Source organism: Chelonoidis abingdonii, chromosome 2, assembly GCF_003597395.2.
Source record: "Chelonoidis abingdonii isolate Lonesome George chromosome 2, CheloAbing_2.0, whole genome shotgun sequence".
Taxonomy (NCBI): domain Eukaryota; kingdom Metazoa; phylum Chordata; order Testudines; family Testudinidae; genus Chelonoidis; species Chelonoidis abingdonii.
Genome location: NC_133770.1, coordinates 138694207 through 138711337, shown reverse-complemented (window position 1 = coordinate 138711337; position 17131 = coordinate 138694207). Strand labels below are relative to the sequence as shown.

Here is a 17131-nt window from a genome sequence, read left to right as displayed (position 1 = left end):
CCATAGTTCTTCCCTTTGACCCTTATGGGGAACTAGAGAGCAGCATCTTCAAATTAGGCTGGCAGGAGGTGGAAACAAATTCTAATTTTTTTTTCCACCTTCTGAGACTGTCAGAGCTTCTGTTCCCCCTGCCAGCCTTAGGCTGGTCTCTTATTTTATTATGGTAATTTAAACAATTTAATCTTTTTAAAAAGATTAAACTTACTGGCATTCACCACTGGAAGGCATGAGACACTTTCAAAGTTGTTACAAACTGCACTTTCTGTTATTAATTTACCCAATGTATTTTTTGGACACTATGCTAGACAAATATTAAGTATTTTAGTATCTCTAAAGATATGCATGGCTGAACCTAACTAAAGGAAATATGGGTTTAAATTACAAGGAAAAGAAGTTTTATGGACTAGAAGGTGATTTTAATCTCTGGTACTAATTTAAACTAAATTTGTACCATGGCTTGCAAACACATTTCCCAGATACTCTTTCTACCTCCATAAAATCATTTAAATCACACGAGCACCTCTCCTCATACTCTTAATTCTGCTTTGCCCATGAAAAGTCGCTAAAAATCCTCTTGAATCCATGGGTTTTCAACTGATGTGTGATAAGTGTCCCTCTGTGCTTTAGAATATTTTAGCATGCACACCAAAAGAATATAGATATTTTTAATAGGTGTTTTACTGAGTCTGATTAATACTGATTTTTCAACATGTGTTGCGGTAATGTGAAGCCATAAGATCCTTGTGTTTATTATGTTGCTTTGGTGCACTGTTAGGTGGATAATGCTGTTCAAAGAGCTGAATCTGTAACATAGTTATATTATTCACACCATTGCTTTTAATGAGCTGGCTCTGAGCCAATGGTTTCCATGTCAGTTTATCCTAGCTTCTTGGTGATACCGAAGGTTTGCAGCCACAGAATTGTTTGTATAACAAGCTATAATGTGAAGTACATTGGCTGTGCAAATCCTAAGTGGTCAGTTTGACTATTTAGTTTAAGATGAAACTGTAGTTCAACACCTCATACCTACATGTGAGCAATGATGCACTGCAAATCTTAGATGCTTAGAAAGAATGTGAAACTGACTGAAATGCTTCTAGAGAAGAGGAGAAAAGTGTACAGCTTGGCAATACAAAGCTAATATTTTCTGCCTTTAGTGTAGCTGCAGTTTGTCAACAGTTGTCAAAAAAAATACAGATGTAGTTTTATTGTTGTTTGCATGCTGCTCAGTCCAGATGAATAATTCATAACAAAGTAAAGGAAATAGGAGGGATTTTAGAATGTTTAACCTGACAGACATTTTAAAACTACTACCTGCTTTCACTACCCCACCATTTCCAGGAATTTAAAACCCCAGACTTAAGGCAATTCAAGCCTGTTTATAGGCCCAAGACATTATTTGATTATGTATGAGGATATTTTTGCATACTTTTACCTCTACTGCATATTTTATGTGCATAGATTATTTTTAATGTATTCCAGGTATTTTTTAGATGATCCAAGGGTTATTTCCTTTCACCAAGATGATACAAAATAACTACCAGTGGTAACATCCTCTGTTTATAGGTTGCAAAGCCTTTGAAGAATGTGTCTATGGAGCAATATAAACCATTCAACTAGCTTTTACAGCAAGCTGAGATGACATCCTACTCATTCGTGAATTCATTCAAGCACAGTATTAACTTTTAAAGTGGAAAGCAATATCAAGAGAAATTGGCACTAATATTTCTAAAAGCGGTGCTGATTCCAAAGGTGGTGTGTGCAGATGGAGCAGTGAGTGAACTGGGCTGTCATTACTTGCAGAACTGGTGAAGTTCTGACTTGTATCAATAATACTGTTCAAACTATCGATAGAGCTATTTTGTTTCTCTAAAGGCCAATATACTTAAAAGCCAATTCCTTGGTTCTTATGTATGTTCCTCATGTTTAACACACACATACAAGTTCATATTTGCAGACTGGCATGGAGGAATGCAGAGACTCATCAAGTGGCAGACTGTAGCTAGAACTCATGTCAGTGCACAGAGGGTGGGAAAAGGTGTAAGGAGGGTTACCAACAGGTGTGTGGCCTGCATAAAGTTTCTCTATAATTTCAACCGGTGGGCACGGGATAGGCGATAGCTCCCTGGATTGCCCTGGTCCCAGGACAATGGATCATCTCCACCGTAGGTGGACAGCCTACACCCATGGCTCTCAAATTTTCCAGACTACTGTACCCCTTTCAGAAGTCTGATTTGTCTTGCATACCCCAAGTTTCACCTCACTTTAAAACTACTTGCTTACAAAATCAGACAAAAATACACAAGTATCACAGCACACTATTACTGAATAATTGCTTACTTTCTCATTTTTACCATATAATTATAAAATAAATCAATTGGAGTATAAATATTGTACTTACATTTCAGTGTGTAGTATATAGACAAATATAAACCATCCTACCAGCTGTCATCCTAATTACCATCAGAGTAATATTTACAAGTGTCAATATAACCTTTTCCCCTCAACAATTCTCAGGCCATGTGCTGGTGCAACCTGCACTGTCACTACTCAGCCCAGTGTCTACATGTCACATTTTGGCTTGCATTGTATATAGGTGGGCCTACATACAGGAGGGAATAGTACCTTCCCTCTGTAGAACCACTGCCTACCTTGCCTTCCATGCCTTCTATGTGCAAGTGGAACAAAGCAGGGGACTTCCTTCTTCCTTGATGTATTGATGCAGAGCCTAGCCAGAGGCCTCCTCTGAGGGAGGGGTGGCATCTGTTGTAGTCCCATTTTGTGGGAGTCTTGGCAATTGGTGCAGTTCATGAGCAGGGGTGAAAGTAACTTACAGGACTTACCGGTACTGCTGGAGTCCTGAGGGGGCATGGCCTCATCCAGAAGAAGCGTGGCCTCAAACGGAAGAGGAAGGGCCTCTCAAGATTTAAAGGCTCTAGGGCACTGGCTGTGGCTGGGAGCCCCAGGGCCTTTAAATCAACCAGGGGCTCCCAGCTGAAGAGGTGACTGGGAGCCCCCCAGGGTTCAGGGGCAAATTAAAGGGCCCGGGGCTCTGGTCACCGCAGGGAACCCCGAGCTTTGTCCGGCTGGGGCCGGGATTTAAAGAGCCTGGAGCTCCTGCTGCTGTGGAGAGCTCTGAGCCCTTTAAATCCTGGCCCCAGCCCAGCCACCAGAGCCACGAGTGGGATTTAAAGGGCGCTGGGCTGCCCACAGCGGCAGGAGCTCTGAGCCCTTTATCTCCTGGCCCCAGCCTGGCCACCAGAGCCGTGGGCGGGATTTAAAGGGCTCTGGGCTGCCTGCAGCTATGGGCAGCCCAGAGCCCTTTAAATCCCCACCATGGAAGCCGGTGCTGTCCGGCACAGCATACTGGCTCTTGCTGGTATGCCATACTGGACTGTACTGGCTTACTTTCACCTCTGTTCATGAGAAATATAAAGCTAAAAATGCCCAACTGTTTCAGGCAGCTTTATTATCAGTGAATTTTTTAGTATATAAAAATTAGAGCAAGTCAAATTTTTCATATTTTTGACTTAACATTTTTTTTGGCTAAATAAAGATTTGCATAAAACTTGTTTTCTGAGGAGAATTTTATTTTTCTTGTTGTGTCACAATGCTTCCTTTCTTTCCAACATTTCTAACGTGGAATGTTAATGTCCCTCTTCTTTTCTGTGGGCTAGTCTTCCCAGCTGGACTACTTCTCTGATGGTGCCCTATGGCAGTGACCCCCTGTCATAAACAGATAGTAGAAGTTAATAGAACAGAAGTACTTTATATCTCTTTTGACTGTAAAGGGTTAACAAGTTCAGTAAGCCTGGCTGTCACCTGACCAGAGGACCAATCAGGGGGGAAGGATTACTTTCAATCTTATGGGGATGGCGGGAAGTTAGTGTGTGTGCTGTTAGAATTATTTGGTGGTTGTTCTCTCTGGGTTCTGAGAGTGACTAGTCGTGCAACGCAGGTTTCTTCTCCAATCCTCTCCGATACAGGCCTCTTATAAGTTCAGGATAGTGAGTACTAGGTAGATAAGGCGAGTTGGGCTTATGTTTTGTTTCTTTATTTGCAAATGTTGCATTTGGCTTGGAAGGAGTTTCAGATTTTATCTTGCTGAAAGGATTTTGATTTGCACTTGAATACTTAGGCTGGGAGGGGGTATTTACCAGTGCCTATAGCTAAAACAACCCTGTCCGATTCATGCTTAAATTTACAAAGAATAATTTTTACTGTTTTCTCTCTGTTAATTAAAAGTTTCTTGTTAAGAACCCAATATTCTTTATTTTGGTGTTAGGCCCAAGGGGACAGGGTCTGGATCCACGGACTGATGGTGGGAGAAAGGAGGGAAGGGAGAGAGAGAGGTTAATTTTTCCTTTGTGTTCAGGATTACTTTCTCTTCAGGGAGATACTGGGAGGGAATAGAGAAGGATGAGAGGAAGGTGAATTTGTCCTCTCTGTTTTTTAGATCAAGGATATTGAATCAACAGTGATCTTCAGGGTACCCAGGGAGGGGAAGCCTGGGAGAGGAACGGTGGGGGAAGGGTTTACTTTCCTTGTGTTAAGATCCAGAGGATCTGGGTCGTGGGGGTCCCCAGGCAAGGTTTTGGGGGGACCAGAGTGCGTGTTACCAGGCACTGGAATTCCTGGTTGGTGGCAGCGCTACAGGTTCTAAGCTGGTAATTAAGCTTACAGGAATTCATGCTGGTATCCCATCTCTTGGACGCTAAGGTTCAGAGTGGGGAATTATACCATGACACCCCCATAATGCACTGCCTCCCATCTGTAAGAAGGCAGGGGGTGGGGGGACTGTGGTGTGTCAAGAGAGATGTAGATGGGAGCATGAGGCACACAAACTACAACTCTCGTAAGTCCCAATGGCAGCATTTCCAAATGAAAATATTTTTGTGTTCATCCAAAATTTTCCATTAGGAGAACTCATGCTCCCAGTTTCGTGTATAGAACTGGTCAGGCAGACTGTAGGAACTGTTTTTTTGACCAGCTCTAATAAAAAGTTTAATTAAATATTATTATAGTCTACTCAAAATATTGCTTTTTCTGCATTTATCATTCATCTAAAAACTGTTCTACTATTCTCAAAAGCTTTGCCTAAATTCTATTTTGCTATAAAGAGTTTGTCATTCATGAACTAGGAGGTGCCTAGATGAACATCACTGTACAGTACTTTACCTGAATTTCTGATTTAACTGGGCTTATCTTTAGTTGGCTTATCACTGATCTGATATGACAAACTTCAATTTTGAACTGTCACTCCTTTCTTTCATTCTATCATAACTTGTGCTGTTATTTGTTTATATGCTAGAATAAATAACTGTATTCGTAGATACACAGCCTGTATCCTTAATTTAGTCCCATCAATAACACATTTTATGGTAAAGGACTATTGCATGAGTTGGAGCTCAGGATTCCAGATTACCAGGTAGAACATACCAGAAACAGGGACAAAGATAGATACAATGAAAAAGCCTGTGCAGGAACTGAAACTAAGTCTTCTCTACAACAAAAGGGTGCTCCTTTTAACTGAGCATTGCCCTGTACTACTAGGGAAACTGAAAATGCTTTGAAGCAATGTTTCAACATATGACATAATAAATATCCATGAAAAGGAGCTGCCTGAGTAACTCTTGAATTTAACCATTTGACTTAATTAGGGGAACATTAAGGGCATGTTTACACTACAGCCAGGGCTGGCACTACCATTTAGGCAGCCTAGGCAATCGCCCAGGGTGCCAGGATTATTGAAGGGGACGCATTTTGCCGGGGGGGGCGGCAGGTGGCTCTGGTTGACCTGCCGCAGTTGTGCCTGCGGAGGGTCGACTGCTCCCAAGGCTCCGATGGACCTCCTGAAGGCATGCCTGCGGCAGCTTCGCAGAAGCCACAAACCATCGGACCCTCCGCAGGAATGCCTGAGGCAGCTCCACCGGAGCCACGGGATCAGAGTGGGAAGCGGCGAAATGGCCGTGCGCCTAGGGCGAGAGAAACTCTGGCACTGGTCCTGACTACAGCCTTAAGTCAACCTAACATAGGTCAATTTACAGCCACCTCAGTAGTTACCATGATGGCGGATGTCCACACTACCCTCCTTCTGTTGATGGAGAACGTTCTCTCCAGGAACACTTCCATTGACCTGAAGAAGGGCAGTAAGATGTCTTATGTCGACCTAACTATGTAGTGTAGACCAGGCCTAAGACATTCCTGCACATTTTTTCTTCACATGTCATATGTTTGCAGTCTTTTTATCTTTGTCTCTCTGAATATCAAAAGAAGTCATGTGAAGTTATCCCCAAGCTGAAATCATGATGTACAAAGCACAGACTGTAGAAGCATTCAGCTCTTGCATTTTTGATCTACTAGTGCACATCTATTGTGATATGATAAAGAATTTTGGTCCTAAGGCAGCAGACCAATACCAATTTACCAAGTCCTGAACCCCCTCCCTGCCGACCCTCATGAAGAGGCTTTTCCCTTTTACCAGAGAGCTAAAGTATTGTCTGTTACAAGATGAAGTCATCGAGGAGTCTGGTGGCACCTTAAAAACTAACAGATTTTAACACAAGGACTATAAGTTAGATAGGGCCTTTCACAATACGAAAGGCGAGGTATCCTTTAGCAGAGGGCCCACTGTGATCAGCATTTGACACATTTTTCTGATGTGTGCAATCTTTAATTCTGCACTAATTTCATTTCAGGTCAGCTCACTTCCCATTGTTTCTAATGGAATTTCTGAATTGTAACAATATGCACAAGCCTGTGATATCGAATGTACTGCAACCAGCTTTCCACCTGGGTTAATATGGAATTGCATGAGTTTGGAAAGAGTTGAGGACATTAAAATATAGTAGGATAAAGCATTCCAGTAAGTAGTTTGAGCATTGCAGATGCCATCCAGTAACAATGTCATCTGTGGTGAACTCTGGTCTGAATGGAACATGGTTGGCTTAAGATGCAGAAGACTGACTCCTGTTTAACAACAATACTGGAAGTAATGCAAGATTGGTATGAGGAGGCCTAAAAACTGTCATCGCTTCAACAGGTTGTCAATTTCAGGAATGCTTAAGATTGCACTACACAATTGCACACTTAAACAAATCAGTTTAAAAAGTTGTTCAGTATGTGATTATGATTCTCTGCTGCATAGCAAGACAACTAGAGTGAGCACCAAAAACAATGAACTGGACCTACTTTGAACATAACATTAATATTTTTGAATCACTTTTAATTGCACTGATTTAAATAAGATCTGAATAGAATCTCTTTTTTGCTTGTAAAAGTACTTTATGATGATTTGTCTAGAGTACTTGTGGGAAATGTCAAAGAAAATCCACAAAAACTCTATGGTGGGGGTTCCTGATAATGTGAGCACTTTCATTAGACTCCCCTGACTATTTATATCATTAACAGTGAGGAAAATTTCCTCACTATTTTGACAAAAGCAACAAGTTTTGTGGAGTAAGTAACTTTTCTTATAGCAAGACTCTTTGGGCTTGGTACTCCACTCACTTCTACTGATTTAAATCAGGAATAACTTCCCTGAGATGCCACCAATAAGCCCCAGTGTCCCAGACCTCAAGACTTAACTTCAGTTTTATGAATGGGGAAAGATTTGGGGAATTTTTATTTACACTAAACCAGTTTTCCCACCACTAATTCCAACAATGTAATGGAGATCTGGGGATGTCTGGAGACTCAAGTCTAGTGTTGATGTGGTGGTTCATAAAGATATGTAAATGAGGAATAAGTTTTTGCACTGCAGTTTTCAATATAAGACATCTCCCTTTGTTCTCTGGTGACAAATGTGCTATTGGTAAGGCATCATGTGTTAGTGTGAAGAGCACAGTGTGCTCTGACTTTTGTTTTCCTTTCTGAAGGGAACATTACAAAAATAACAAGTTTCCCTATTAGTAGATGTTTGTCTCAGCATGGAGACAGATGTGAACCGGGTGATCAGATTAACTAGCACAAGCCTGTTGGATCAAATTCAACAAAATTTCATCCTTGTTTAGCACCTTTTGGGGGGAGGGAGAGGACAACAGACTATTTAGTGCTCAGGGTGGGCTGAGGAAATGTTAGTGGTTTTATTAATTATTATTATTATTATTATTTATTATGCCTCTGTTTGAGAAATAAAACTGTCTGGAAAAGACTTTGAGTGTGACCCTGGATTCAGCTCTTTAAATTAGCCTAACTTCAATGGGGACTTTGTAGGCAAAGGAAAAACCAGCACCCTACAAGAAGGATGTTTTTTGAGCTGTGTTGTAGGTTTTACTCATCCAATATTTATTTCACTCGGAGGGTGGATGGCACAGTATAATGTAGATTAAAGATGAACAGAATGGATCTTTGAGACAAAACATTTAAGCTTTAGGATTTTTTTTTTCTACCTCATCAGAGCTAGTTTGAATTAGGAGTCATAAAAGGGTTTTATTATAGCAACTAAGCTTTTCACTGAAGTCCCTCCTGAACTAAACATAATTGTTAGGACTTCTCATACAGGGCCAGTGCAACCATCTAGGCAAACTAGGCCGCTGCCTAGGGCGCCTAGTAATTGGGGGCACCTAAAAGTCCCCTCGGGCGAGGAGGTGGAGTGGAGGTGAGTTGGTGGGGGGGGCGCGCGGGGAGGGCTACCTGCAGTAACGGGGGGGAGGCGGACAGGGGAACAGCCTCTGCCCCAGCTCACCTCCACTCTGTCTCCTCCACTGAGCACACAGCCCCCGCTCTAAGTCTCCTCCAATCGGCGCCGCAAGCCTGGGTGGGGAGGAGAATTAGAGCAGCGCCAGCGTGCTCAGTGGAGGAGGTGGAGCCGAGGTGAGCTGGATGGGGCAAAACTCAGGCAGGGTTAGCTTCCGTGGGGGGAGTCTCCCCAGGCAGGGTTAGCTGCCGGGGCGGGGGAGGTCTCCCCAGGCAGGGTTAGCTGCCGTGGGGGGAGGGAGAGGAAAGGGATTAGCTGTCGTGGTGGTGGTGGGAGTAGCTGCTGCGGGGGGGGGGCTCCCCAGGTTGGGGGCTGAGTTAGCTGGATGGGGGGTGCAAGGTGGAAGTTTTGCCTAGGGCGCAAAACTTCCTTGCACCGGCCCTGTTCTCATAATTGATATTTTAACAGCAAGGACAATTGTAAAGAGGAAAGTGGACAGTAGCACACATTTTTCAATTATTTCTCAATTTACTTGGGTATAACATGCAAACATAGAGTCAAATTCTTCTGTTACATCAGTGTGAATTCAAGGTCTGACATCAACTAAGTTTCTCTGGATTTATTCTGGTGTGTGGGCAGAATTTGGTCCCTTGTTTGGATTTTCAATAACTAAGAGTAATTTTTGGTTTTGTTTTAGACGTCCCCTGGCTGAAATGTTTAGAGTGCAGTGCATACACAACACAATAAAAACACAGTTATAACAGGGGAAAGCAATCGAAGAAAACCAATCAAGGTTCAAAGGTACTTGTAGAGCTGTTTGGAAAGTGTTTGCTGCTGCTTTTCCCCCTTCAGGAAGAGGACAATTTCAGCTTTTCGTTGGAAAATGGAAATGTTTTTGACCAATATAGTTTTGGCAGAATTTTTGACCAACCTTTGTCTTTTCATTAGTATAAAAATAAGAGCAGGAATAGAGTGACTTTAACATTATATTTCTATGGTAATAAAATTTTCAACACAAGTGAAGATGTTCAAATGTTGCTCGTGGGGAACTGGATAAATTTGTATATAAGTTGTCTCCGTGAAACTGAATAAAAGAATATTCAGCAATATGATATGATCCCCAACAATTATTTTGGTGTACATTATTTAATGTACACCAAAATAATGTAAACCATTTTTTAATTTTGTTGTCCCAGTGGTTGCGTTCCCATATTTACATACCTAAAGGCATGCCCTTTTAAAAAAAATCTGAAGGTCTGAGTCATTACCATTGACTTATGTGCACTTTGGTGATGATTCAGCAAGAGACTTCTGCACATGTGTAACTTTAAGCAGCATGTTCAGGGGGACTACAAATGCTTAACGTACCTTGCTGATTTAAAGCCTTGAATGTCCAATGTTAGACTAGAAAAAAACAGCTCCTAATTTGGGGTGTCACAAAATAAATATGTACTATAAAATATATATATAGCCAGTTGTACAAATTATAAAAATAGAATCTTCATTTCACTATAATCTCTGGAAATGGAATAATTAAGTGTACCCACTGTGTATCTCTAAGCTCAAAGAATTTATTTTCCAGTCTAAACCACTAGGTGCGTGGGGGGGTAGTTTGGTTTATTTCCCAATACTTGTGTATTGAGAATGTATTATGATGTCATTTTCTGGGTGGGTTAGTTTGATATTTTTATGGCATTGATTATACCTGGATTTGAATGCCTAGCATATTCTGTCAGACTTTCCTCGTACTGCTCTGACCTTTTTACACTGCTGCTCTTCCTCCCAGGTTAGTGAAACTGTAAACAAGGGAGAACACCAATGGTCAACCAAATTACAGAATAATGAAAAGATCAAAGTAGCACTGTAGACTACGCTGCTTTTCTCCAACTATCAGACATTAAGACTGTAACTCTGCACCTCATTCTCATGACTGAACTTCTAATGAGACTAGAATATGGCCCTACATGAATCCATGCTTTTGACAGCAGCTGTAATGTGAGAGGTAAATGGTAAAAATGTTGCTGTCAGATTGCAGTCCTCTTTGCATGTCAAATAAAGGCTATATGTGATAGTGAGCTGTTGGCCTTTAGTTCCACTCTTCTCATAAGCACATTCATATGTATTTCTCATAGCTCCACCATCAATTTAGAAGTGTTCTTCACTAAACATAAGATGCATCTTTTAGGTTTGTTTCATATACTCTGTGGGTGCAAGGGGTTGAATAGCAATTGCAATGTTTGTCCAGGGAATGTTATCCCCGTTTAAATTTCTATACAGTGTTTTAAAATTAGTTGTGTATGCACAAATCTAAAACCAGGTCTCTCCCCAGTAATTCTTTACCTTAGCATTTTGACTTGAGGAAGGCTTACTTCTGAAATATACACCATAGGCACCATATTAAATCATGTTAACTGCTATGCAATGATTCAGTTTTGAGTAATTGCACTTAATGAACAATAAATACACTTACTATGAAGTGATCTGTGTTTTAAGATGCATTGAGACACTGTATTTCATAAGTGTCAATGACTCAGGTGGGTGGATTGCTTCAATGTTACTTTTTAATGTGTAAATAATTTATTAAAATAGTTTTTGGTGTTTCAGAAATAAATGTCACATGCTGCAATTTTGGTAGCTTGCTGGCTGTTGCAAACTCAGTTATCCATGGTCCATCCGAACACTTGGGGCTCCTCAGGAAAAATACAGATCAGTGTTAATTAGCAACCAAATGCAGAATGAGCTGGCGGATGGATGTCCCACAGGGGCTTGTCAGTTACTATGGGATCGAGGGGGAAGAGAAACCACACTTGGAGTTGTAATGTAGCTTTTTACTGTTACTACTAGAGACTCAGCTGTGGTTAACCCAACCGCTAGAGTGCTTCAGGAAGAATGTCCATTGGATACATATTGCTGATTGTGCGCCTTGACCTCTGAATTCTTGACACTCTGGCTTTTCCCTCAGTCCCAATGGAGCAGAGCTCTGAAGTGCTCAAAGTGCTCTTAATTGTGTCTCCCAATCCTGTTCTATGTACTGCTTCTGATGAGTTAGAGCAGGCACACTATCTAAAATGCCTCACAGCTGAAAGTACCTTCCTCAAGGCAGACTGTCAGAAAACAAGGGCAGATGCCCCAAACTGGTGGTATGTTCTACAAGCATGTGGACAAGGGGGATCCAGTGGATAAAGTGTACTTAGATTTTCAGAAAACCTTTGATAAGGTCTGTCACCAAAGGCTCTTAAGCCAAGTAAGCTGTCATGGGATAAGAGGGAAGGTAGTGGTAATGAAAATGGCCCATTTCCAGCAATTGACAGGGAGATGTAAGGAACTGGGGCTAGATGTGTGGGGGTGAAATAAATATGGGGAAATAGTTTTACTTTGTGTAATGTCCCATCCACTCCCAGTCTTTATTCAAGCCTAGTTTGATGGCGTCCAATTTGAAAATTAATTCCAATTCAAACCATCCTAGCCACAATGAATGTAGAAGTCCTCTAAATCAACATTCCACACAAAGATGGACTACAAGCCGTCAGGAACAGTATCCCCAATAACGTCACGGTAAACCTGGTGGCTAAACTTTGTAACTTTGTCCTCACCCATAACTATTTCACCTTTGGGGACAGCATATACCTTCAAATCAGTGGCACTGCTATGGGGCACCTGCATGGCCCCAGAGTATCCCAATATTTTTATGGCTGACTTAGAACAACACTTCCTCAGCTCTTGTCTCCTAACACCCTTACTCTACTTGCGCTACATTGATGACATCTTCATCTGGACCTATGGAAAAGAAGTCCTTGAGGAATTCCACCTGGATTTCAACAATTTCCACCCCACCATCAACCTCAGCCTGGACCAGTCCACACAAGAGATCCACTTCCTGAACACTATAGTACTAGTAAATGATGGGCACATAACCACCACCCTATACTGGAAACCTACTGACCGCTATACTTACCTACATGCCTCCAGCTTCCATCTAGACCACACCACTCGATCCATTGTCTACAGCCAAGCTCTATGATACAACTGCATTTGCTCCAACCCCTCAGACAAACACCTACAAGATCTCTATCAAGCGTTCTTACAACTACAATACCCACCTGCTGAAATGAAGAAACAGATTGACAGAGCGAGAAGAGTACCCAGAAGTCACCTACTACAGGACAGGCCCAAAAAAGAAAATAACAGAATGCCACTAGTCATCACCTTCAGCCCCCAACTAAAACCTCTCCAGCACATCATCAAGGATCTACAACCTATCCTGAAGGATGATCCATCACTGTCACAGATCTTGGAAGACAGGCCAGTCCTCGCTTACAGACAGCCCCCCATTCTGAAGCAAATACTCACCAGCAACCACACACCAAAGACACTAACCCAGGAACCTATCCTTGCAACAAAGCCCGTTGCCAACTCTGTCCACATATCTATTCAGGAGATACCATCATAGGACCTAATCACATCAGCCACACCATCAGGGTCTAATTCACCTGCATATCTACCAATGTGATATATGCCATCATGTGCCAGCAATGCCCCTCTGCCATGTACATTGGCCAAACTGGACAGTCTCTACATAAAAGAATAAATGGAAGTCAAGAATTATAACATTCAAAAACCAGTTGGAAAACACTTCAATCTCCTTGATCACTTGATTACAGACCTAAAAGTCACAATATTACAACAAAAAAACCTTCAAAAACAGACTTCAACGAGAGACTGCTGAATTGGAATTAATTTTCAAATTGGACACCATCAAACTAGGCTTGAATAAAGACTGGGAGTGGATGGGCCATTACACAAAATAAAACTATTTCCCCATGCTTATTCCCCCACCACCCCGCTCCAGTTCCTTACATTTTCTTGTCAGTTGCTGGAAATGGGCCGTTTTCATTACCACTACAAACAGTTCTTTTTCTCTCCTACTGATAATAGCTCCCTTTAACTGATCACTCTCCTTATAGTGTGTATGGCAACATCCACTGTTTCATGTTCTCTGTGTGTATATGTATATCTATCTATCTATCTATCTATCTATCTATCTATCTATCTATCTATCTATCTATCTATCTATCAATCTTCCTACTGTATTTTCCACTATATGCATCCGATGAAGTGGGGCTGTAGCCCACAAAAGCTTGTGCTCAAATAAATTTGTTAGTCTCTAAGGTGCCAATGTACTCCTGTCCTTTTAGCTGAAATGTGATTAAAAAAAAAAATCTGCCTCAGGCAGACACCCAGAGTGGAAAATTTTATCTGAAATGATTAAAGTTTGGCAAAGATATAAGCAAATTAAGAGAGTCCTGTAATGGGCAGAATTGTCTTAACTACAGATGTCGCTACCTGGGCTGCCTATAAAGTCCATCCCATTACATAGGGAGGCTATTGTTTCCAGCAGAGGATGTATTAGATAGTACTGTGATATGGTACTTATGCTTAAGTAAAGAGTAAAAACTTAACTAACTAAGTAAATAAATAAATAAAAGCACCAGAGGAAGATATGTACCAAGGACAAGACATTTCTTATTGCTGCTCTTTACATGTAGATAGATATGGCGCACCTCTGCAACAACCATTTTTACTTTATTTTAAGGCAAATCCTATCAGAAAATTCTAATGTTTTTTAAGGAGATCAAGTTTATTTGCCTATTAATGGGACTTTGTTATTTGGGGATTTTGCATGTTTTTCCTATGGAAGCTCTCAATTAAATCAATGGCACATAAATAATTAAATGTACTAATCCCCGCAATATTAGCATGCCTTTGATATTGTTTGAAATCAAGCTGAAGAACAGAATATGGAGTTTACTGCAGGGGACTGGTTTGTTTGTTTAAGGGAGAAACTGAAGTAGTCACACATTTCAAAGTTTTTTAAATATTTCTGTTTTCTGTATGTAATATGTCTAGAGTTGAGACAGCATACAAATGAATAACTATACATGTATATGGAAATGTTGGAGTAATACAGGTGGTATGAAAACCTATTTGATACATTTTGAATTCATGTGCTAAGTCATTTAATGAACTATAATACTAGCTATCAGGATCTAATCTAGCCATATCTATTTATCTGTACTTCTCAGTGCGCTTAAAAAAGACCAGTTAATGTTTTGTTTTTTGTACATTAACATGTTTAATGCATGTGGGAAATGGCTCCTGTATTTTGACGTCCCCTCAAAGTGACTTGATGTTCTAACTATGCTTGGGTCCTTATAGTTCCCCATGCCCTGCAGGTTGTTCTGGTCTTCACTGTAATTCAAATAATACAACGTGGTGTCCTTGTTGCTTTCCTTGGGGACAAGTGGGATTTTGTATAGGCCCTGCTTCAGCAACATATGTTCTTAACTTCCCATTGACGTGAAGGAGACTTCAGCATACACTTAAAAGCTTTGCTGAGTTCAAGCCCTAGTTCGTAAAACACTTTGGGATTTTTGGGGGATAAAGGCGCTTGTGTGTGAGTGGGGGGGATGGGTGGGAAGAGGGAAGTCAGGGAAGTGAGTATAGAATCCTTTCAGTAGAGTGGTATTTTGAAAAAGCATAGACGAGCATAGTGGTAAAACCACTCTATTGGCCACCCTTACCACCATTGTTATGCTAACTGTGGAGATCAATGGAAGAAGGAGGCACACGTCAGGACCCTAATGGGGCTCTGGGTGATCACTACTTTCCACCACCCAACACAAATGTAATGAGGTTGAGTAGTGTCTGCAAAAGAAAAGCTGAACAATTAATTATTCCTCAAGAAAGGCTTTTAATGACTTACGACTATAAAGGCAACACAGACAGAATAAGAGAAACAGAATTAAAGACCAACACTGAGTGAGAATTAATACAAATGGCAAGTTAAACTGGAGGCAAGCACAAGTACAAATAATATTATGCATTAACTATCTATTTTTATAAGTACATATATAAAAGGCATATAATATTGAAAACCGTTACAAGAACATGCAACGATACTATTTTTGATTGCCTGGCAACTTTACATGTACTGTGACCACTTCCAACTAATGCAATTCTACATGTAATATTAATACATTGATTTACTATATTTTACTAACCTTAACCTATCTATAACTTTATCTAATTAACTTATAAACTTTTACTGACTTTTATGATAACTTGATGGTAACTTATACTGAAGACAGGCACAGCGACTTGCAAAGCTACTATGATCTATGAACTACTAACTTTACCAACGCTGTACCTGTTTTCAGCAAGGCACAAAACATATACAGTTATTATATATTGCTTAACTATCGACTACTACTATTTTATAAAGCTTAAACAACCTACTAATACACTTAAACTGTAGCATTAATACAGATTTAAGATTAACCAGCTTGAGTGTAACCAGACCTTACTTAGTTTAAAATCTGACCCTGCCTTCGTCCAAAGATACATTACCTTCCGTTGACCATTTCCTGCACTGGCCAGGCACAGATGGTCAGTGAAGCACAAGTCCCTTTGGTTCAGGGGGTGTATGTGAGCCTGACAAAGAGCGATTTCTTTTAGGTCAACACACACACACACTTGTGCCTCTGTATCTTATTTATACAGTATTTGCTTAAAAACAAGTCAACCAGTCAAGGTGGCCAAATGTTCTAGGGTGCTATTTGTGGTTGTTTCGAACTTATGAACTGTGCACCTGTGCTCATCTCATCTCTTCTCTATGTGGCTAATAGTGGTTAATTTTCTAGACTCAAAAATGCTCAAATCAGCTTAAAGAGGTGTTTGGTTGCAGAGCATAGTAACCACAAGTCTGTATCTACCTTTACAGAGTTTCCTCTTTAGTCTATAAAGCTTCCTAGATATATTATGCCTATGCCTGCAGGATTCTACTGTACTCGCTTCTTACAGCTTCCGGAAGTTTGAGGCCTAACAGTCCTTAACCTGACGCTACTTGACAAGGCTTGTGCACATTAATCACACTAACCGTAACTCTATGGTGGTGTGGCACCAAACCTGTGAATATAAAGTAAAGCTCAGCAATGGGGTAATGAATTGCTGAAGAGTTTCCTTTCAGTTTTGAAGCTGATCTAGAGATAGGTGAAACATCAGCTTATCTAAGACAACTGCAGTAAGCCAGCATTTTACATTAAAGTGTTTTTTTTAAAAAAGATAATTGAACGTTGACAATCAGACTGAGGAATTACATCTATAAGGTAAATTTATGTCTGGGAAACAAACCGATGACTATTCATAATTAAGGGTACCATTTTGTAATGGACATTTTTAGTAGAAGTCATGGACAGGTCACAGTCAATTAAAAAAATTCATGAAAGCCACAGCTGCAGCTGCACAGGAGCCAGCAAACAGAGCTGCTAACAGGGGAGTTTGAGTGGGAGTTCTGTTGGAGGAGCAGGTTTTTGTAGTTTGTGGATTGTATTGTGGAGTTTGTGTGTGAGTGTGTGTGTGTGCAGGCTGCTAGGGGCCGTGTGCTGAGAGCGAGGCTGAGCCCTGAGTTGGGGGCGGGGCTTACCTGATTAGGGG

At 40.9% G+C, this 17131-nt stretch overlaps 1 long non-coding RNA gene across 1 annotated transcript in view; it reads left to right on the top strand.

The window, feature by feature from the left end:
• The window catches only part of LOC116832002 (uncharacterized), a 161586-nt gene that overhangs the window by 125846 nt on the left and 18609 nt on the right, over nucleotides 1–17131 (top strand). Inside the window, exon 2 of the long non-coding RNA XR_004375353.2 lies at nucleotides 16760–16803. This is a non-coding gene — a long non-coding RNA (uncharacterized LOC116832002). The remainder of the gene's footprint in view (nucleotides 1–16759; nucleotides 16804–17131) is intronic.